General features: G+C 45.0%; 1 long non-coding RNA gene across 2 annotated transcripts; it reads left to right on the top strand.

Moving 5' to 3' along the window:
* Positions 1-745: 745 nt before the first annotated feature.
* LOC144367518 (uncharacterized) lies at positions 746-16,823 on the top strand. 2 transcript variants are annotated; one of them, XR_013426980.1, is made up of 8 exons: positions 746-798; positions 999-1,091; positions 2,423-2,472; positions 2,620-2,973; positions 3,796-5,973; positions 10,185-10,303; positions 12,544-12,699; positions 15,448-16,823. It is a non-coding gene; the product is annotated as an uncharacterized LOC144367518 (long non-coding RNA). The 2 variants fall into 2 exon arrangements; XR_013426979.1 differs by having other exon boundaries at positions 2,620-5,973.
* The last annotated feature ends 5,967 nt before the right edge of the window (positions 16,824-22,790 follow it).

The raw sequence follows: 22,790 nt of genomic DNA, 5'->3' as shown, positions 1-22,790 counted from the left end.
TCCAACCCCACCAGCCACAGGACCCAGCTCTGACCAATCAGAGGGCTGCGGGCCTTTGACAACTGTGATTGGTCCAGGCCTGGTCCCGTGACTCGGGCTAGTCCAATGAGGATCCTCCCTGGAATTTCACCAGTGCTACCAGAATCAGATGGTTCATTCAGGTGTTTTCCCTAAACTAGTGGCTTGCGCGCCAGGAGCAAGAGGTGGGAGATTTTTTTTTTTTTTTTAAAGCACCAGGGCACCATGGAGGCAAGATGGCCCGTGTTCTGTGTGAGCCACTAAATTCGTTTTTATTGTTGTTTTCCTTGAACCCGGTTTGAGTTAGTCCTTGAACAGAGTGAGAGAGCCTCATAGGTGAGTCATTTCCATCTATTTGGGGAGATTTATGTGATTGCTAGGTTTGGACAAATGTCCCCCGTAAGACCCATGTGTTGAAGGCTTGTGTTTTAGTCACCTTTTTGTTTGTTTGTTTGTTTGTTTGTTTGTTGCTGTGACAAAAAAAAAAAGACCCAGACAGAACAACTATAGTGGGGGAAAGTTTGTAAGGGCTCTTGGTTTCAGAGGTGTCAGTCTGCATACAGGCAGCTCCATTGTGGCAGAAAACTGTGGCAGCCGGAAGCAGCTCATGTGACTGTCAGAAGGCAGAAAGGTCTCCCCTTGCCAGACACAAATATGTACCCTGTAGCCACCACTGCAGTCACCACTCAGTTAATCCGTCAGCTGGTTAATTCACGGATCCCGTAAAGACTCTCACAACCCAATCCTTTCACCTCCAAGTGTCCTTGCATTTTCTCATATGTGAGCTTTTGGAGGACACCTCGTATCCAAACCATAGCAGCTGGGTCCCCAGGGTGGCACCATAGGGAGGGAGGTGGCAGAACCTTTTGGAGCTGAGGCCTAACTGGGGAGTGCTTAGGTCTTTGGAGGCAGGTCCTCAAAAGTGATTGGGGAGACCCCAATATTTCCTCTTCCTCTTTGCTCACTGGATGGTGTTACAGATGTTTGGCCATGTGTCTCCCCTGTGATGAGCTGCCTTGCCAGAGGCCCAAAGCAACAATGTTCCCTCATCTTAGATGGAAACCTCCAAAACGGTGAGTCAAAATAAAGTTTTCTCTTTATGAATTAATTATCTGGTATTTTTTAAATAGTAATGGGAAGCTCACCAACACATTAATCTTTTTTTTTTTTAAGTAATACTCACTTGGGACTTGTTCATTTAAATTTCCCCCCCATTTTTATTGATTCATATTAGCTATATATATAAGGATTAATTTTGATATAAGTGTAATTACACCGAGTGTGATTTGCTCCAGTTTAGGGCCCAGTGCTTACCCAGTCTGCCTCCTCCCTCCCCCGTTCTCTTTCTTCTACTACAGATCTTTCTGCTATTTACTTACATTTTTATGAGTGTCTTTGGATATTCTTAATGGTGAGATTCACTGTAGAATTTTATATATGTACATAGGAAGGGTCGGTCAGATCCATTCCACAGTCCTTACCCCCCACCTCAGTCCCCTTCTTTTGCTCCCCTGAATCTTCTTTTATTTTGATGGAATACCCCTCCATTTCCTCTCTCTCTCTTTCTCTATCCCCATATTTTGGTTTCTCTCTCTCTCTCTCTCTCTCTTTCCCCCTTATTTTAAACTAACTTCTGCATATCAGAGAAAACATTTGACCTTTGACTTCTAGGTATGGCTTATTTCACTTACCATGATAGTCTCCATTTCCACCCATTTACCAGCAAATACCATCATTTCATTCTTCTTTATGGCTGTGTAATACTCCATTGTATATATATATATACCACATTTTCTTTATCCACTAATCTTTATAATATAAAAGTTATGAATGTAAGAATCATGTTTTTTTTTTTTTTACAAAATATTTTCTTTTTTGTAAAATTCTATAGTCAACTTTTTGGAAAAGGGTTATACATGTTTCCCCTCCTTGTTTCCACACTGTTTAATAGAGGACTTTGTATTCCCTTCCAGTTAAGAGATGGAGTTGGTACCCTTTCTCCTTGAATCTGGGCTGTCCTTGTGACTTGCTTTGGCAGATAAATGTTTGCAGAAACCATGGACTCCCTGTTCTGAGCCTCGGTCTCAGAAGAATTTACAGTGACCTTTCTATTTTGGACTCTGCCAGTCATCATTAGAAAGTCCAGGCTAGTTGACTGGAGGACGGACCATATCAGCCGAGCCCCTCCTGGGCTGGTCAGCTTCCCAGGGACCTCAGCCAAACCCCAAGGGTCGTCTATGGGGCTCAGCCTAATTTGCTAATTCACAGTACAGTGAGCCAAATAAAAGACACCATGTTAAGCCACTAAGTTTTGAAAAGGTTCATTATAGAGTAAAAGCAAACGAATACACCCCAGGTAGAGCTGGCAGGTTGTAGCCATCCATCACATGGTGTCACTTTACAGGGGCGGTGATTGGAGTGTCATCTCTGTCACTTATTCTCACGTGACCTTAGGTAAGTCATCTCTCCGTCTTTACATCAGAACTAATACTTCCACTTGCCTCCCATGAGGCTGAGGATTCAATAAGAGGAAATCGATACTGGGCACGGGCAGGCTGCGGGAGGCCCGTCCGCGTTGGTGACCTTGGCGCTTCCTTGCAGGCTCAAGGGTTCATACGGACTGTCTAAACGCAGGTGATTGGTATTATCATTAGGCACAGAGTCGACACTTCATCAATACTGATGACACGATTGGAATAAAACGTCCAAGACTTGAAAGGGAAAAGAGATGATCCTTCCGCAACCCACTCACAGCGTCCAGGCCAGCAATTCCACGAGGCATTTAGAAAAGAGTGGTGATGAGGGGATAAAACCAACCAGCCCACGCTTGGACACGTCCCTCACGAGGTCTTTGAGTTCTGTGGGGTTCCGAGACTATCCAGGAGGATCAAGGAGAAAGAAGGGAACATGGGGCAGTTCTGACCCTGCTCCCCCACAACTTCCAGGCATAAGGAGGTAGGACTGAGGATTTCCCAGGGCCTCGCTGACCACTTTGTCAATAGCCAAGCCCCGGAGGATGCACTGCCCCACCACGGACCGTGCAGCCTCTTGGCAGAACGGTACCTGTCAGGTCCCAGGGCTGACTTGGCCCGATGGCTGAGCCCTGGAGGGACGTGATATTCCATCCTGGGACAGTAAAGGGAGCCAAAGTCTGGAGAGTCCGAGCTTTGCCGGCCAGGTCTCTGTGATGAATTTTTTTCTATCCCAAGTGAAAGTGCCCACTCTCCATGTTCTGGTGGCTGTAACAAAGTAGCCCAGACTGATCCAGCTTAGGAACGACAGATATTCATTCCTCTCCATTCCCAAGGCCACAAGTTCAGGACCAGGCTGCCAGGGCGTCTGGGGAGAACCCTCCTGTAGGTTGCAGAATGCCAACTTCCCGGGGTATCTTCACACACTGGAAAGAGTGGAAGAATGCTCTGGGGTCCCTTTTATAGGGGCACTGATCCCATTTACGAGGGCTCCACCCTCTGACCGCATCCTCTTCCAAAGCCCCCCACCTCTCAGTATCATCCCCTGAGGGGCCAGGATTCGGGTATTTGAATTGGAGAGGGACCAAGAAACTCAATCCCTAGTAGCTTGGAACTTGGAAAAGGCCATCTCTGTCTCGGGACCCTTCCTGCAGTGGCCATTCACTCCCTCGTGCCTAAGGGGAAGAGGGTGGGGGATGGATGCCAGTGTGGATGAGGGGCAGGAGCTCGGCATCTTGGACCAAAGTCGTGGGACTGGCATTTCAGCCAGGGCAGGATCGGACCTGTTTCCTCATCCGTCCAACAGGAATAATGGCCGTGGCCGTAGCAATCATCATTCCACTCCCCGGGCCATGGGGAGGGTTGACCGGATATACGGAAACCGTGCAGAATCACGAGGTGGGTAAGGACCCCGCAAGAGCCCCTGTTAGGGTTACTCTTGTCACACAGTGAAATTCCATGACCTTCCGGGTTCCACAAGAGACGATGGGAGGACTGCGGTCAACACAGTGCAATGCGACTGTCCTCATGGAGTCCATGTTCTAAAGAAAAGATATGTCCATGACCCAGCGGAGAACAAAGAAGTAACTAGAAGCTTCTGGGTTTTCACTGAGGGAAACCGACGGGGCAGGCAGGGTGGGCTGGGGTTCATCCAGAGACGTGGTCAGGGACAGTCCTTAGCTGAGACCTGATAAGGAGAAGGAAGGTTCAAGACAGAGGGAAGAACAACTGTGGCTTTCTGGGCTGCAGAGAAAACTTGAAAAACATTGTCCCAATTTGATGAGCCTCAGTTACTAATTTTGAAAAAAAGATTAAAAATGATTTCTCAACATTATAGCCACAGACACGCACGTGGGCTCAGCACACACCAGGTGCTGTGCTATAGCAAGTGTACGTACCCCAGGAGGCGGGTGCTGTCGCCCTTTCCATTTCAAAACTGGTGGTGTTAGCAGACATGGTGTCCCATACCTGTGATCCCAGCCACCCAAGGGGCTGAGGCAGTGGGATCGCAAGTTCGAGGCCAGCCTGGACAACTTAGCGATGACCTTTTCTCAGATTAACATTAAAAGGGCTGGGCCTATGGCTCGGTGATGATAGAGTGTTTGCCAAGCCTGGTGGTTCCATTCTCAGTGCTGCTAACAAACAAATAAACGAACACCAACAAAAATGATCATGCTGAAGAGTAGTAGAGTCAAGTTCTCCTAAAAATTCACAAAGTTAGGAAGTGGAAAAAAACCAGGATCCAAACCCAGGTTTGTCCTCCCTTTGTAATACAGAGGAATCGTGTTTGTCCTTAATATGCCCTTAACTTAGTCTAGAGCCTTTCTTCCTACTGACAAGAGGAATTTGAGTTGCTCCTTGTCTTAGTCTGTTCTGTGTTGCCACAAGAGAGTGCCCGACGCTGGGTGATGTATAAAGAAAAGAAATTCATCTCTCACCGTTCTGAAGGTCAGGAAGACCCGGATCGAGGGGCCAAGACCTGCATCGTCCTATCTCAGAGGGCAGAGGGGCAAGGGCATGGGTCAGAAAGAGACAGAAATGGGACAAGCTCCTTCTTCCATCAGGAACCACTTCCATCATAGCCGCATGATTCCGTTCATGAGGACAGAGTCTTCGGGATCCAACCGCCTCTAATGTCCCCAGCCCCCCACACTGTTGTACTGGGTATTGAGTTTCCAACGCACGCGCTCTGGAGGGCACAGCCAAACCACGGCACTCACGCAGAAAGGCTTCTGTGGACCGACCGCCGTGATTGTAGCTCATGTTTCTTTCCTCTTGCCCACCAGAGAGTTCCCCCTGCCATCAAACATGGGGCAAGTGCCCAAGGAAAGCAGGGTCACCAACAGCCTGGTGTGACTCGGCATGCCTCTCTTCAAAGAGTGGCTTGTGAGATGTTAGAGATTCCTCTAGATCATGACTAGGCTCTCTGGGGAAAAAAAATGTTCTTGCAACTCAAGACATTATCCAACGGGAGGTACTGAGCAGCAGCCTCAGCCTTCGCAGTCTTTTGTACTGAGGATCGAACCCAGGGGCACTTAACCACTGAGCCACACCTCCAGCCCTTTATTATATTTTATTTAGAGACAGGGTCTCACTGACTTGCTTAGGGCCTCGCCAATTGCTGAGGCTGGCTTTGAACTCCTGATCCTCCTGCCTCAGCCTCCTGAGTCGCTGGGATGACAGGTGTGCACCACCACGCCCGGTTCCGGTTGTTTTTGCTTTGGGAGACTGGTTTAAAAACTCACAACTTCCTTTGTCCCTGGATGAGTCCCTCCTCACCAGCACAGAGTCATTCTTTGATCCACAACATTGTTTGGGCTACAACAGACTTAGTGTCTAAACCCTCCCTCTTGCTATGACCTCTGCTTCCTTCGATTCGAGAGGAAAACATCCATATGCAGAGCAAGAGCCTCAGGATCCGGGACGTCTCTCTCATCTCAAAGTGAGATGTCATCACCAGACGCAGTCCCAGAAATCGCCAACGGTGAGTTCAGAGTTCTAATCAAAACCCAGGGCCTCTGCGTGCCTGGGCCATCCTCTCCTGGGCCTTATCGGTATCCTTCCACGGCGATCGAGGGGACACAGCATTTCAAAGACACTGGAAACTAAGACATTCTTTATTTATGCCTCCGTCTTTTCCAGAAAGGATCCCCGATGGCTCTCGCAGTTCGTGCAACACCATAAAGTTTTTGCAGATTACAGTTGGAGTGAAAGTTAGTGGGGAAAAAATATATATAACCGAGGGTTTGCCATAGAACTCAGTATCATTACAGCAGCCCAGAAATGGCCAAGGCACATATTTGTCTTTGGGCCTTGCTGGGGACAGCTTGGGTGTTTCCGTTACTCACAAGGCTGAGAAATCAAAATGCAGGACAAGTTTTCAGAAGTAAAAATCGTCCTGACGTAGGGATCCAGTTGGAATCTATGCCTGAGATCCTTAAAATGCAGGTGTCTGTGGTCTCAAGAACAATGTCACAATAACGCTTTAAATTCCTTTTTTTTTATTGGTGCATAATAATTGTGCAGAATAATAGGTTCCATTATTGCAAACTTGAACATGTGAATATGGTCATTTGTTTTTAATGATTCTCAAACAAAGTCTAGAGTCAGACCACGAAAGCATCATCTTGGAGGAGAGCTGTTCTGCAGGAATCTGTACAGCATCGTTCAGATTCCTGGCAATTGAGTGGTTGGCTTTGCCCACGTACATCTTTGGAAATTTTCTAAAAATCATAAGTGGTGTTTTTTTTAAAGTAACCTCTGCATAGGATTTTTCTTAATTGGCATTCTGATAAAAACTGAGTTGAGTATAAGAGTATATCTGGTGGCATTTAAAAAACAATGTAGCTCCCTTTGTTACCTATTAAAATCATGCTGCTGTGATTTCAAAGACTGACGTCCCCAGTGAGTGTATAGGGTGTGTTATCATCACACTTGTGCAGGGGAGGGATGCAGAGGTACCTAACAAGAATACATCCCTGCCCAGCAAAGAACTGCGTAGGGAATAGGGCGGGATGATCTTCATCAGAACTGAGAAATGAGTGATCAAGTCCCCAAAGTCTACTCTGTAGAGAGAGCATAAAGCAGTGGTGACCTCAAATACCGTTAGAGCAGATATCATCGATACCAGATTCAGTCGGAATAGAATTTAAAGCCTCCCCAACACAGCTGTCTCGGATGAGCTCTTAGTAAAAGATTCAAAAGAAGTAACCATCAGGTAACTAGTTTGTTATCCGTTATTGATAACTGAGAAAAGACGCCAGTTGGATACAAAGATAAACTGAGCTCATAAAAAAGAATGGTGCAAAGAAAGATTTTAAGCTGCTGAAGAGAGGAGGTGCGGGAACACTACGAGGTTTTCTTTGTCTTTTCTTTGAAGTTGGGGGTGAGGCTATTCACCGAGCTGACTGCTGAATAGAGAGAGGATAAGATATCACAGGGGCTCGAAGGCGAGGGATGATTATTCTTCAGGAGATGAAACACGGAGAATGGAATCACAGCAGTTGCCCTCTGCAAGATTTGGTGACGTTCATAATCAGAACAACTGAATCCTCAAGGGGATCCAAGGTTAAGGGCTGGTTGGAATGCAGGGGATGCTCAAGGCATGATTAAACACCAGAGCTGTAGGAGAGAGGTGGGCCATGTCTCGCCACGCAGTGGAACTAGGAAGCAGGGCCCACGGAAACAGAGGAGATCGGAAGGACAACAGGAACTGACCATCCAGGGACAGCTGAGGGGGAAGATGTGAAAATCAGGTAGTCGCAGTTAGAGGCTGAGAATTCAAACTGATGAGTCTACTTGAGAAATTCAAGTGAGTTAATGGTACCCTCAAGCTAGAATGCATTGTAAATTATTATTCCTTATGATGTCACCCAGAGTGAAAGTGATGAAGATGAAATGAAAATAGTGATGGTGATAATGATGATGTGATGGTGATGGAGGTGATGGTGGTGATGGTGATGATGATGGGGTGATGGTGATGGTGATTGTGATGATGGTGATGTGATGGTGATGATGATGATGATGATGATGGTGGTGGTGATGGTGGTGATGGTGGTGATGGTGGTGATGGTGGTGATGGTGATGTTGGTGATGGTGGTGATAGTGGTGATGGTGGTGGTGATGGTGGTGATAGTAATGGTGATGGAGGTGATGGTGGTGATGGTGATGGTAATGGTGATGGTGATTGTGATGATGGTGATGTGATGGTGATGATGATGATGGTGGTGGTGGTGTTGATGGTGGTGATGGTGATGTTGGTGATGGTGGTGATGGTGGTGGTGATGGTGGTGATAGTAATGGTGATGGTGATGATGGTGGTGATGGTGATGTGATGGTGATGGTGGTGATGGTGATGATGGTGGTGATGGTGGTGATGGTGGTGGTGATGGTGGTGATGGTGGTGATGGTGATGTGATGGTGATGTGGTGGTGGTGGTGATGGTGGTGATACTGATGGTGATGGTGATGATGATGGTGGTGATAGTAATGGTGATGGTGATGATGGTGGTGATGATGATGGTAATGATGATGGTGGTGGTGGTGATGATGGTGGTGACTGGTGATGGTGGTGATGATGGTGGTGATGGTGGTGATGATGATGATAATGGTGGTGGTGGTGGTGATAATGATGGTGACTGGTGATGGTGATGTGATGGTGATGGTGATGGTGATGATGGTGGTGGTGATGGTGATGGTACTAATGGTGTGGGTGATGGTGGTGATGATGGTTGGAAAATGATGATGCTGGGGATGATGGTGATGGTGATGGTGGTGATGGTGATGATTATGATGAAGGTGATGATGATGGTGGTGATGATGGTGGGGATGATGGTGATGGTGGTAATGGTGTGGGTGATGGTGATGGTGGTGATGGTGATGATAGTGATGTTAGTGATGATGCTGGTGATGTCAGTGATGTCGACGATGGAGATGGTGGTAGTGGTGGTAAAGATGGTGTTAGTAGTGGTTGTGATATTTCTGGTGTAATTCTGCTTTTCCCGGTGACTTGGAAACAGGTAAGATAAGCCACATTCCCAACCCTTTTTAATTTTTTAATTTTTATTTTTAAGCAGAGTCTCTCTAAGTTGCTTAAAGCCTCACTGAGTTGCTGAGGCTGGCCTCAAATTTACCATTCTCCTGCCTCAGCCTCCCGAGCTGCTGGGATGTGTGACAGGCGTGGGCCACCACACCTGGCTCTTGGATTCTTCTGTTTCCCCTCCTTCTATCCTGTGATTTCTCATCCTGCCCTAGGGCAGGTCTGGAGCGTGCTTTCCCACTTCCTTCTTTCGTTCCCGTCACTTCCTATACTAACGCGCCATAACTTTTCACCTGAACTACTCCAACCGCTTCCCAACTGAACTTTCTCCAGTCTTGACTTATCTCTAAACTTGAAGTCCCAACAATAAATTCGTTCTCCACACACGGCAGCCAGGATGGCCATTCAAGAGTATAAATTGCATGCTGTTATTCCCGGACCTACAACCTTCCACCTAGGAAAAATACACAAACCAAAAAATAAAAACCCAACGGCTTAGCGGGGAGTGGTGGTGCATGTTTGTCATCCCAGCTCTTGGGAGGCTGAGGCAGGAGGATTGCAAGTTCAAAGCCAGCCTCAACAACTCAGGGAGACCTTAAGCAATTTAGCGAGACCCTGTCTCTAAATAAAAATATTTAAAAGGTGGGGGGCTGGGGATGTGGCTCAGTGATTAAGTGCCCCTGGATTTAGTCCTTGGGACAAAACAAACAAAAACCCAAAAAACGCTAACTCCTTGGTGCAGTCTGCAGAGCTCATCTGGATGTGCCCTCTGCTCTCTTCTGCAACCTCAATTTATGCCGCGTGCCCTCTGTCTCCCGAGCTCCAGCCACACCGTATCTCCTTAGATCTCCGAACCGTCCAAGCATTCATCAGCCCAGGGATCTTTTCACGCCTCAAATTTGAGTATTCTTTTCACTGTGGCCACCCCACAGCTCCACGGACCCCGAGATTGCTGCTAATACCCAGGCGCTGAGTGCGTGAACACAGAGACGCAGTGAATACGTGTATTTTCTCTATCCCAATATGTCTCATAGGCATCTTTATTACTGTGTCTCTGACAGTAGATAATAATTTTTATATTTTCATATGTGGGTTTTTCATTAAAATATGAGTTTCTTCCGGGCTGGGACCTTGTCAGATTTATTTCCACATTCTCAGGGCTGAAGACAGTGTCGGGAGAGGAGCAGGTACCCTGCAAATACCTAGAAAATTGATTGAACGCCACCATAGCACGGGATCAACAGCCTGTGAGATCAGAGTGCCGCTCGGAGGACCAGGTATGTCCTTATTAAGGATGACAACAGGCGGCCAGATGACAGGGTAGTGCAGACAATGAAAGCGTGGGGAGGAACCGGTAAGACCCAGGGGACAGGTGTGCCTCTCTCTACCCTGGGATGGCCAGCCGGACCCTCTGCCTCCTTTGAAAACATCTTGTGTCGACTCTTTGGTTCGTTTGAAACTTTCCTTCCCGTCTCTTCTCTCTGAAACCCAGGGACAGGCAGAGAAATGACATTTTCTTTGCCAAGATCAATTGGAAGTTCTCAGCAGGAGCTCACATTAATCACTTCTTAGAGGGCTCCGTCTTTCCATTGTGAGAAAGGACTATTGTTCAAGCTCAGGGGCCAGGAACGTTGTCATGGATTCCCCTCCCCACTGCATCCGAACAGGCCCCCTTTATCTAACTAAAGAGGTGTGTCCTCAAATACCTCCCACAGCCCTGCATTCAGCCCCGATCCACTTTGAACTGCATGTGGCTCCTTTGACCCAGGTCCACAAAGCATGCAGATCCTGTCTTCCAGCTCAGGGGACAGAGGAACCCAAGGTGGCACAGTCATCCTCCCACATGGCCCAATTAGCTTTTCTCTCCTCAATGAACCAAAGCAGCCTCTGTGACCGAGCATCTACTGTGGGGGAAAGCCTTTCAATCACCGGAAAATAAAGAGATGAACAGTCTGGGCTTTTCCATGGAGAATGCAGAGGGGAGACAGACGCAGAGATGAATTAACCATCATGGCGAAGAGCACCAGGGGCTCTGTAAGAAGTGGTACAAGGGAACTCGGAAATGACATCAGAGAGAGGGATTAGCAGGGCCGGGAAAGGTTTCCCAAGGAAAATACCATCTGTATCAGGTTAAAATGAGTAGGGGGTTTTCCAAATAGCCAGAGGAGGAAGCACCTGAGAGAAACAAGGGAAAAGAACTGACCTTCCAGAACTCAATCCTTCCAGTGTGGGATCAGCTAGAAGGGTTGATGTTCAAAGGTGGATGTTCAAAGGCCCTGGGGCAGCCCACTAAGCTGATAAGGAAAACCCTGTCCAGCAAACAACCTCCTGAGGACCTGCCCTTCAAAGAGGATGTCATCGTCCAGCATCCCTTATCTGAAACGCTTGGAACCAGAAGTATTTCTGGATTTCAGATTCTTGAGATCTTTGGAATATTTACATTGACATGATAAGATATCCTGGGAATAAAATCCAAATCTCCAGGTGAAATACATTTACGTTTCCTATGTCACTGGTACACACAGCCTGAAGGTAATTTCATGCAGTATTTGAAGTCATTTGGGGCATGAAGAAATGTTTCCTGGTGTGGAAATTGCCACTTGTTCTGTCCCGTGGGCGCTCCAAATGTTTTAGACTTTGAAGTATTCTTAGATTTTGAATTTGGGGATTAGGGGTGCTCAATCAGTGGGACCAGCAACAAAGAGTTAGAAAAAAAAAAAAAAGGAGAGAAATTTTATTGTTCACACCTGATCCACCACCTTCTACCCGACGCAGTCTGTAGAGTCGGAACACAAGTAGGAAGAGTTAAGGCAAATGATACAGGACCCTTCACTGAAAGTCAGCCAACAAGAGCTCCCTGTCTCCCGCCTCTTCCCTACCTGTAAACCTACCTCCGGTTGAGGAAGAGTGTGCTCCAAGGGAGAAGCAGGAAAAAATAGTCTTTAAAATTAAAAAAACAAATCTCTCTGAGAGGGGAGAATTTGGGATTTGATGGTGTATGTGATGTCCCACTATTATTTAGATTTTTTTGGAGGTTAAACCTGAAAAACTTCAAACAACAAGTTGTCTAGCCACCCAATCTGATGGCCATTAACCCAATATCAGATGTGTTGTAACTGAAAAACACGAATTTTAGAAGATTGAGTGTAGAAAATGTGAAATATCTTGCTAACTGGTGTATTGATTTCATGTTGAAATGATAAGAGTCTTGGATCTATTGGATTAAACAAAAATTATTAGAATTAATTTTATTTGTCTATTTTTACTGTGTTCAAAGTGCCTACCAGAATATTTAACGGTGACTATGTGGCTTGCATTATATTTCTGCTGGTTGGCATTATCTGTGAGAGATTAAAGGTGTGTTCCTTTGAGCTGCTAAATTTGTGCAAATTTGTACAGAAGCAATAGAAAATGAACATGATCTCACATGGTCTTTTTGTGATGTGATACTGAAAGGCCTCTGTGAAAATACGGAGTCTGTGATAAGTCACTTAAACATAAGTGGGGTTTTTTGTAGCTTTCCTGACCAAAAGATACTGCATGCAGCGCTGTCTCCCCAAGGGCCTTGGAGCACGGCCATGATGGGAGGAAGCCCTCAGCCGACAGTCCTCATCAACCACCAGAGCAAATGAGCCAACAGATGATCACTAGACCCAGCCTTAGGCCCTTGCAGGTGAGGATGTAGACGACATAGTGCCAAGATGAACTGTCCACCACTGCTCTGCCTGAATCCCACCATCCCATTACAACCTTCCATATCAATGTGCATCGAAGATGACTTGTTGAATGTCCTGGGATAAGTGGAATATCATCACTGTGGCATTTTTTTTTAAAATATAGAGAGTTTTTTTTCCATAATTAAATGTCCAGAGAATTAAAATATTAGCTCTTCAGAATTGTGTCTCCTAGATACATCACTTCATGTGTGCCCCCAAATCAATCAATCCACCAATACATCTTATTTTGTAGAATTTTATGTAAGTTGGATCATACTACATGATAGTTATTTCTTGCTGCTTTTCCTAGTTTTCCTTTAATAATCCTGGCATCTCCCAAAGACTGACACACACATTTTCTCTCTTTCTCCATGCACACACACATACATATACATACCTATATAGGTACCACTGATTTCCTGGAAAGCTGGGTGTGTGTGTGTGTGTGTGTGTGTGTGTGACTCCCACTATCTTCAAGGCCGATCACCACACCCCACCAGTTCTTCTTTGGATAACCCTTCCTCCACTTCACTCCAGTTGACAGAATAACCTTAGTTCAGACTCTCAATTAATTCTCCATTTAACCGTGACTATGTGGCTTGCATTATATTCCTGCTGGTTGGCATTATCTGTGAGAGACTAAAGGTGTGTTGCTTTGAGCTGCTAAATCTGTGCGAATTTGTACAGAAGCAATAGAAAATGAACGTGATCTCACACGGTCCGTGCGGAGTCTGAGTCATTCAGGTGTGGCTGCATCCAGGTACCCAAATGGCACCATTGGGAATTACTCAGATTGTCCTCATCACGGATCATCCTCTCTGGACACCCCCAAATCCCTAGATATTGGAGTTTGCTACTTTCACAGAGAGTTGAGAACTGGGACGTGGTTCAGGGAACAGGAAGTAAAAGACCAGGGAGGGGGAAAGGGAGAGAAATCGATGATGTGGTCACTGCTGCAGGTGACTAGGGCTAGGTGCTGTGTCCTTCTGAGCACGTGATCAGAGCGCGACAGGAACTGGCCACCAGGGGTGGAGGAGGAGGGGAGCCTCTGTCCTTGGGCTCCACACGTCTGGGCATCAGCTCCTGCATCTTCTAGGGGAGTCTTGCTTGAAAGCTGGGCTGGGTGCTCTGGGCTCCCCAGCTTTGGCCAGGTGAAAGGTGGCAGCGGGTGAGAGGGTGGCGGACCTGAGGTGGGGTGCTGTCCGGGACACCCGGCCTGAAGTGGCTGCACAGCACAGCTCCAGGGAAAGGTGTCCTGAGAGAGGACGTGGGTCGCAGGAAGCCCTCAGGGTGCCCCTCAGCTGCTGTCCTTGAACACATGCCTGAACTTCAAGGTCAAGTGATCAGATGAAATTAAGTCACCTTAGAAAGAAACCAGCAGGATTCTAGATTTATTCCACCGAGGGAGATGGATTTCCCATATTTTTATTCCAGCATGTTCTTCCACCCAGTTTCCATAATGATCTTGAAACCACTGACTCCGTTATTCTCCTGAATGAGAACTAGGGGGCCATTCCTGGCCGCTTGGTGACAGGCTACCACAGGCCACAGGACTTTTCCTGCCCTTTGTGCTCTCGAAGCAAAACTAATACGTGGTGTGACCTACCACTACGTAGGCATGGAACTGTATAAACCCTGACATATGAATAGACTCGGGACTCCTTCAAGGTAATGAACGTATCTGCCGCCTCCAGGGCTTCCCTTTCTGCCTCTGTAATTCATCTTTCTATTCCTTCCTTCCCCGGGCAGGAAACCACTCTGACTGTGGATTGGTTCCCATTTCGTAAAATTGTATATAAATGGGATCGTAGAGGAGACCAAAATTATTTTCTTGCTGCTTTTCCTAGGTTTTCTTTAATAATCCCAGCTTTTCCCAAACTTGATCCATGTATTTGGGTGAGACCTGAGCTACTTCTACTGGCCAAAGGATGGGTAGGCGACCAAACCTGAGCTCCAGTAGAAGCTGATGAGCACATCGGTCTGAGGTTTGGTTCAAGCAGTGCGTACAATGCATTTGTTTCCACGGTGCTTCCTCAAGTACAATGATAGACATGAGCATGGGGTTTCTGATGCACACCCTTTTATCCCTGGCAGACAGCCTGTCTGAAAACGAGAAAAACTTGGGAGATGTTGAACCATGATATACAGGAGGAAAGATTCCCAATGGTGCCCTTTGGGTACCTGGATGCAGCCATACCTGAATCAAGAACTTTCATGTGCCAATACAATTAACTGTAGGCTTAAACTAATCTGAATTGTATTTTTCCACTTACAAATAAAGGAGCCTGACAAATCTACATCATTACCTGGCTCCCTCCTTCCTTTTTATACACATCTCTCACCATCCCCCGCTCTGCATTTCAACATTTGATTTGTACCACATCTTCGGAAACACCCCAGGCACCCCCCCCACCTTTTTTTTAACCTCCATTCCTCTGTGCATGTTTTCATTTCCTTACACATTTTTTTTTCTTATCAGAAGTCAAACTCTAGGAGAAGAAAAATATGTCTTTCCAGCTATTTTAATCCACTGGCACATTATGTCATGTCGTATTATTTATTTAGGATTTATTTATATCATACAGTCAACATCTCCTTTGCAGGTATCAATGCCGGTCGATCGACTTTCTCGGTCCTCATGGGAAGTAATATTCAGACAAGGAAAACACTCCAATATCCCTGATTCCATTTTCTTTCCGTTGCAGATGGAGTTTCATTTTGGAAATCAATACGTGAACACAGGCATAAACTTAAAAATCAAGTGACTAAATGAAATTAAGGTATTTTAGAAAGAAAACACCATGATCATTGATCTACTTTTGCCTAGGGAGATTGATTTTCCATATACAGGGAAGCCCATGAGTCCCTCAACCCCTACACCATACCTGCTTCTTCTGCCTGTTTTCTGTGAAATCTGGCAAGATGGTACCATGATAAGTGATGCCGGTTTTCTAGGACCTAAATCACCGCTCCTTTACAAATACCGATAACAAAATCTTTCTCTCTCTCTTTTTTTTTTTTTTTTTTTTGGTGTGCTTATTTTACTTATTTATTTGATGATCATTGTGGTCAATAGCTGAGAACAGAATCAACCATTGGAAAAGATTCTTGCGATTTTCCTAATGGCAACAATGTAACCATTCCTTGCTCGAGCTACGATCGATCCTGATTGCCTTAGCTATTGATTGTCTGGCCCAGGACCTTGGAACAGTTGATCCGACTGAAGACATTTCCCTAAGCCTCAGTGATTCTCTCCTGGCAGGTAGCTCCTGAATCCTGTACTCTTGAAAAGCCACACTCAGAAGGCTGACTCCATAAGCCCTCAGCTGAAAGACTAACATGGTATTTAAAAAAAGTAAAAGACTTTTGGTCTCCTTTGTCCAACAAAGTTCAAATTTCCCCTACAGCAATAAACACCTTATTCGAGAAGTAGACGGTCTGGGCTAAAGTCTTCAACCATGAAATTATATGACTCTCCCTTGACCTCTGCTTTTCTCCAGTGAGTCGCACACCTAGAATGCAAACAGCAGCTCTGGGCTGTTTTCTCTGATCCAACGGGTGAGTTGTGTAAATCTCGAGGCATACAGACTCGGATACAAAGGCATGCGGGTAACAGGGACATCTTTATCTGTCCTCTCTCAGCCTGAGCAAGACCGAACAGCCCCCGGGGGTGGGGGGGTCCTGCTACAGGATGTGTGTATCTCACCACCTCCTCATCCTGCCTCTAGCAAAAGGAGATGGTGCCCCTCTGGGAGATGAAGACCAGGGCCTCGAAGCTGTCGCCGCCAAGGGCCACCTCATAGAAGCTGATCCACAGTCAGAAATTAAAGTCAAAAACCTGGAGCGGGGCGTGGTGGCCCATGCCTGTAATCCTGGTGACTTGGGAGGCTGAGAGAGGAGGACCACAAGTTCAAAGCCAGCCTCAGCAAGTTAGCGAGACACTGTTTCAAAATAAATATAAAATAAAATAAAAAGGGCTGGGGATGTGGCCCAGTGGTTAAGTGCTCCTGGGTTCAATCCCTGATATCTAAAGAAAAAAAATGTAAAGAATGGGAATAAAAATCCTTAGGTAACTATTCCTCTCAACTGAACATCCTGATTGTCTGCTTTATTGAGAGGGGTGGAATTTATTTTAGAAAACAAGTAAAGCGATCGGATTATCTTTTTTGTTGTTGTTGTTCCATAGAATCTAGAAAGTGGGAAGGAACTGAAGACCCAGGCAGGGCTTTCTCAATGTCACGAATTTGCGTACCATTCTTCTGGCAATTTCCCCCACGGTTATGCTCCACGGCATATTACACTCAGACCTATATTCACGGTGTTTTCAATTTAAGTCAACATGATTCTTTAATGACATCATTTATTTTTAAAGGTGATCATCATATTCCGGCCATAAATGCAAATTCCAAACACCTTAAATACACAAATGAACGCACAAACACGCGAAAGGCAAGTAGCATTGCCAAAGTCTGGCAAGGTACTCTCTCTTGCAAAGTCTCTTCAATTGAGGATTTATTTCCCCTTTTTTAAAGGAGCTACAAAGCAAGTGTTAGTAAGTTGTTCAAGACAAATGAGATGTTCTCCCTCCACCCCGAAAAATGGAATCATTGAAAGAAAATGGAAAGGAATAACTCTTCCGTTGCTTGATGTGATGTTATCTAAGGCTGGAACCCCTGCTACCAACGGTGGCGCATGCCCCCACCCTCTGGGGAACGCTAATTCTCATCTGGCATCAGCCGTGAGCTGTCCATCTGCAGTGACCTCAGGGCTGTACCCAGGCTGTGTTTGGACCCTTCCTGTGATGGGATTCTCATTAATACCAAGGTGGGTCCTGTCATTGGCCCTAGGTACGAATTAGAAACTCTTGCCCTATGCTAAGCTGACTGACACCCTGTGACTTCTGCCAGTTGAGATCATGAACGTGACCTTGTTGGGGGTCACACAAACCTGAACCTAACCCTACCCCCAAAAGTCCACCCGCCAGCCTTCCAGAGATCCAAAGGTGGCTTCTGTGGGAACGAGGGTCCTCCTAGGGCTGATCCTCAAGTCTAAACCCCCACGTCTTCCATGCATGGCAGTCACTCATCAACCTCCAAACTTGTCTTCAAGACCGGAAACATGACAGACGTGGGGACATTTCAGGAATGTGGGACATTTAAATTCAGGACAGTCACATAAATGTACCTGGTCCATATCAGCTCATGCCATGCATGATCCGGTCAACATGAACTTTCGTGTTTTTTTAACTTGATTGATGCTTGGGACTCTTTCTACTTTAGGTTCCTACTTACTAGGAAGATACTTCCCAGTTCTTTTGCGTGACTTTCTTCTAATTAGCTAAGTCTCATTTCAAATGTCATTTACCTAGAGAGACCTTCTTTGAATAACCAAGTAAAGACTTCTCAATCCTCCGGGGACTTTGTATCCTATCATCCGTATCTATTTGCTTCACAACACATGAATCAATCGCCCAAATTACCTTGTTCATTTACTTGGTTTTCTTAAAATACAGGATACGAGATGGTAGGCAACTCATTGCTTCATTGCTAATACTTAAAAAGGTGCAAGAGATCCAGTGTTTATTTAGCATTTGTTAAATGAGTAGATGAAAGCAAAATACAGAATTGTATTTGCAAATTTTAAAGCTTATTCCCCTGGTCACTTATTTATGCATGTATGCACTCATTAACTCGAAAGTACAGTAGCCCTCTCTTTTCTGTGGTTTTGCTTTCTGTGAATTCAGACCGTGGTCAACCATGTTCTGAAAGTATTAAATGGTAAATGCCAGGAACAAAAAGTTTTAAGATTTTATTTTATCTTTTCTTTTATACTCTTTCTTTTTTAGTTCTTAAATTTTAAATTGCATGATCTTCTAAGTATTGCCATGACCATCCTACTTCATTCTGCCCAAGATGTACATTATCCCTTTGTCCACTGTATCCACTCTGTATATGCTACCCTCCCTTGGTGACATAGTAGCCATCTCAATCTTCAAATTGAGTGCTGCAGTATCCCAGGTCTGTGTTCCAGTCATCCTTAATTTGCTTATTAATGATCCTAAAGCATAAAAATTGTGATGCTGGCCATTGAGATATGCCAAAGAGGCTCTGTAAAGTACTTCCTTTAAGTGAAAAGGTGAAAGTTCTTGACTTAGTAAGAAAAGAAATAAATCCTATGGTGATGTTGCTGTGATCTAGGTAAATTATTACTAGTTTATTATTGTGCCTAATTTATGAGTTAAACGTATTCACAGGTATGATAGGAAAAAAAAAAACATTACATACATAGGGTTTGATACTCTCTGATGTCTCAGACATCCACTGGATGTCTTACAAAAAAAAATTCCCAAGGATAAAAGGGGCCTTGAGGCTTTGCTTAATTGAAAATTACAGGTGTTATCCTGAGTTCTGCAAACTGCCCTGTCTCGCTCCCCTGCATCTACTCCAGCTCGTCGGTTTCAACTTTCCCAGTGCCTTTGCTGGATGGCATCTTCTCCTTTGAGTAAAGAATGGTCTGACCCCACTAGAGTAAGTGCATAGCTTGCTTTATCTGGGGGTGCCTTACTTTTCCTAATAGAGTCTAAACAACCTCAGATTTTTATGGCAGTCTCATTAGTCTCTCAATACTTATAAGCTTAATGTCACAAAGAAAGCACCACATTTTTTAGAATGTGTATTTCTCCTAAGACACATTGTCCTTGGGCAGCTGGATTTTTTTAATACAAATTCAGGGCCTTGCATTCATCCTTGTTAAACTTCGTCAGATGCTTTGACGGGTATTTGTGTCATCTTTGTGTCTCTTAATCTGTGACTTGACTGCATAAGAGGGGATTTGAGGAGATAACTGCAGACAGTGAGCTTCCATTTCATCCCTGAATCCAATGTAGGCCTAAGCCAAGGCTAGGAAAAATGAAACACCGTGGGAATATCTTTTTAAATACTAGAAATCACAATAATAATAACAAGAACAATAACAATCCCTCATTGTTTTGGTTGTGTACGAAAGTACCGTCATAGATCCATAATACCAAAACAGAGTGGCGAAAGGCGACGATTTATTATTCCCAACGTTCTGTGATTTGACTAGATGTTTCCTCAGCTCCATGTGATATTGGTGGAGGAACCAGGAAAGCGAGACTTTCTAACATGGCTTCACCCAGATGGTAAGCACCTGGTGTTGGATGCTCTCTGGGGGCTCAGGCAGAACTTCCGATGGAAAACTGCATTCTTCCCTGTGAGAGACTCTCCACACAGCTCTTTGGGGTAGAAATTGGATGCCAAGGCCAATATTGCAAGAGCTATAGGTTGGTGCTTATGGCCCCTTAAGATCAATTAAGGAAGTTGCACCATATTTCATTGGTCATATAAGGTCCCAGAGTCAGCTCAGATTTTGCACATGTGGAAACCGAGGCTCAATGACAGGAAGTGACACAACTACTAGCCTTTTGGACCTTTCACCAGAAAGGGACTGAGTTCTGTGGTCCCAGAATCCAGTATGTACAATCTCAAGGTTTTTTTTCTCCTCCCTGAGGAATTGAGAAGCCTACAGCCATCCCTCTTTCTTGATCTTGTTCCTGAGGCCAGGCTTTAGTGGTATTGACCTTGATTTGATCTTTTTCCCCAAGTTTTTATTTACTTTGAGACTTCTTTACTCAAAGGAGAAGCTAGAAATAGAAATTGCTTTCTAAACCCATGAGTCCTAGTTTGAAAGTGTATCTTCTCAATTTGGCTATTGAACATTTCCTTCTGCAGACCATCCCCCCGCCACCCCCCCGCCACCCCCCCCACCACCGACCTCATACTTTATCATAGGCAACTTAAAGGAAATAACCAGTAATTTCATCATTCTTTTGGAAATCTCCTTAGAGATTCACGAATTTATTGAGTCCATTTTTCTCCATCTCCGGACCAAACCATATGTGAAGTGTTACCACACGCTGTGTCATTATATAGCCTTTTCTGAACCGTTTTGTAGTGATTTTCTCATTGCCTTTCAGGCCTCTATTCATAGATCCCCCCTTACTGCCTGTTTCTCCAAAGTCAACGTCATATGGTGCCTCCTCAAGGTGGATAAGCTTCCTCACATCATGGAGGCTGGCTTCTGAAACACAGTATTCCAAGAGGCAAAGATGGACGCCGAAGATACCCCAAGGCCCACTATTGAAATTACTCCGCTCTCTCGTACCACATTCTATTGGTCAGAATAGCTCAGAGGGCAAATCAAAACTTAAAGAAAGGAAGCACAGACCCCACTCCCTTATGAAGGTATGGCAAGATCACCTTGCAAAAGAGTGTGTAGAATGGGAGACGTTGTGGTGGCCATCTTTGGAGACACTTCTGCCACAGGTCCTGTGACTTAGGCACGGTTCTAAACACAGTCCATGTAATAATAAGCCTTTTCACTCTCCAAACCCTGTGAGATAGATAGATGCTATTGTCATTTTACAGATGCAATAATTAATACAGGTTGACCATCTCTAATTCAAAATGCTCCAAAATCCAAATATTTTTGAGCATTGACATGGTGCCTCAAAAGGAAAATTCCACCCCTGACCTGGTTTGATGGGTCACAGTAAAAAAATGTAGGTGAAATAAAAATATTATATAAAACTACTTCCAGGCTGCATGTAACAAGGTATATACAAAACATAAATAAATTTTGTATTTAGGTTTGGGTCTCATCCCCAAAATATCTTTATGTATATTGTTTTAGTCAGCTTTTTCGCTACTATGACTAAAAGAAGAACCCAACCAGAACAACTGAAGAGGAAGAAAGGTTTATTTAGGGCTCTCAGTTTCAGAGGTCTCAGTCCATCAGTGGCTGGCTCCATTCCTCGGGGCTCTGAGGTGAGGCAGGACATCATGGCGGAAGAGTATAGCAGAGGCACAAGGCTCACATGGTGACCAGAAAGCAGAGAGAGACTCCACTCTCCAGATACAAATATATACCCCATAGCCACGCCCCCAAAGAACTCCTTTCTCCAGCCATACTCCACCTGTGACCAGTTACCACGCAGTTAATCCCATCAGGGATCCGTTATCTGATTAGGTTAAGGCTATAACCCAGTATGACCCAATCGTTTCTCCTCCAAACCTTCTTGCATTGGCTCACACATGAGATTTCGGAGGATACCACATCTAAACCATAGCATACATATAGGTATTTCCAAATATAAAAGAATTGGAAATCTGAAATACTTCTGGTCCCAGGAATTTAGGATAACGGATACTTCATCCATATGGTAGAGTTTAGAGAACTAGTAAGTTGCAGAGTTGGAGGTTATAATCAGGTAAATCCGTTTGTAAACCTGTCTGCTTAGCTTCTCACCTGATCTGATGAGACAACATTTCATCCTTAAGTGTGTGTGTGTTTTGGGGGGCGGGTTCCCAGAGGGTGAATAAACTAGCTTCAGGAGAAGACATCTCTTATCCTACTTTATTAATGTATTCATTTACTCATTCAAATATTTACTGAAAGCCTGCTAAGTACCAGGTACCATTTTGGACATTGGAAATGATGAATAAGAGAGATTATGATGAATAAGAGATTATTTCAGCTTTTCAGCAGCTGATAATACCTAGTAGGAAAACAGCTATTATGCATTTTGAAATAATTGCTGTTACACTTTCTCTGTGTATTTCAAAGTGAGAATATGCACTACAGGAGAACTTTAAATGATAGGGTGGTTTGGAATTTGGCCCAGGGTCCAAGAAGTTCAAACATCTAACGTTTAAAATAACGATTTAAAAGCTTGTACAAATGCCATGCCCTTTCTCCCTCAGTAATTCCTTCCTGTCCCCACCTCCGGGTGTCACTTCTCAGTCCTGGAAGGAATCTGGGTGCTTGTCCAGGTGCTTGTCTAGCTTTTTTGACAGCTGGCACACAGAGCTGTGCCCACTCTCTTGTCCAAGGGCACAGTGTCCACTGGCCCTAATATAGCAAGTGGGGGGGTCCCGTCTGCATTCACTACTTCATGACTTCATGCCCCATTCCTTGCTGGTGGTCCTTAGTGCAGATTACTTGTGTCTCTGCTGAGCGCTGCGTTGAA

The sequence above is a fragment of the Ictidomys tridecemlineatus genome, chromosome 10 (assembly GCF_052094955.1).
Source record: "Ictidomys tridecemlineatus isolate mIctTri1 chromosome 10, mIctTri1.hap1, whole genome shotgun sequence".
NCBI classification, from domain to species: Eukaryota; Metazoa; Chordata; class Mammalia; order Rodentia; family Sciuridae; genus Ictidomys; species Ictidomys tridecemlineatus.
The sequence above is the reverse complement of the archived record's forward strand: the minus strand, read 5'-3'. Positions and strand labels throughout refer to the sequence as shown.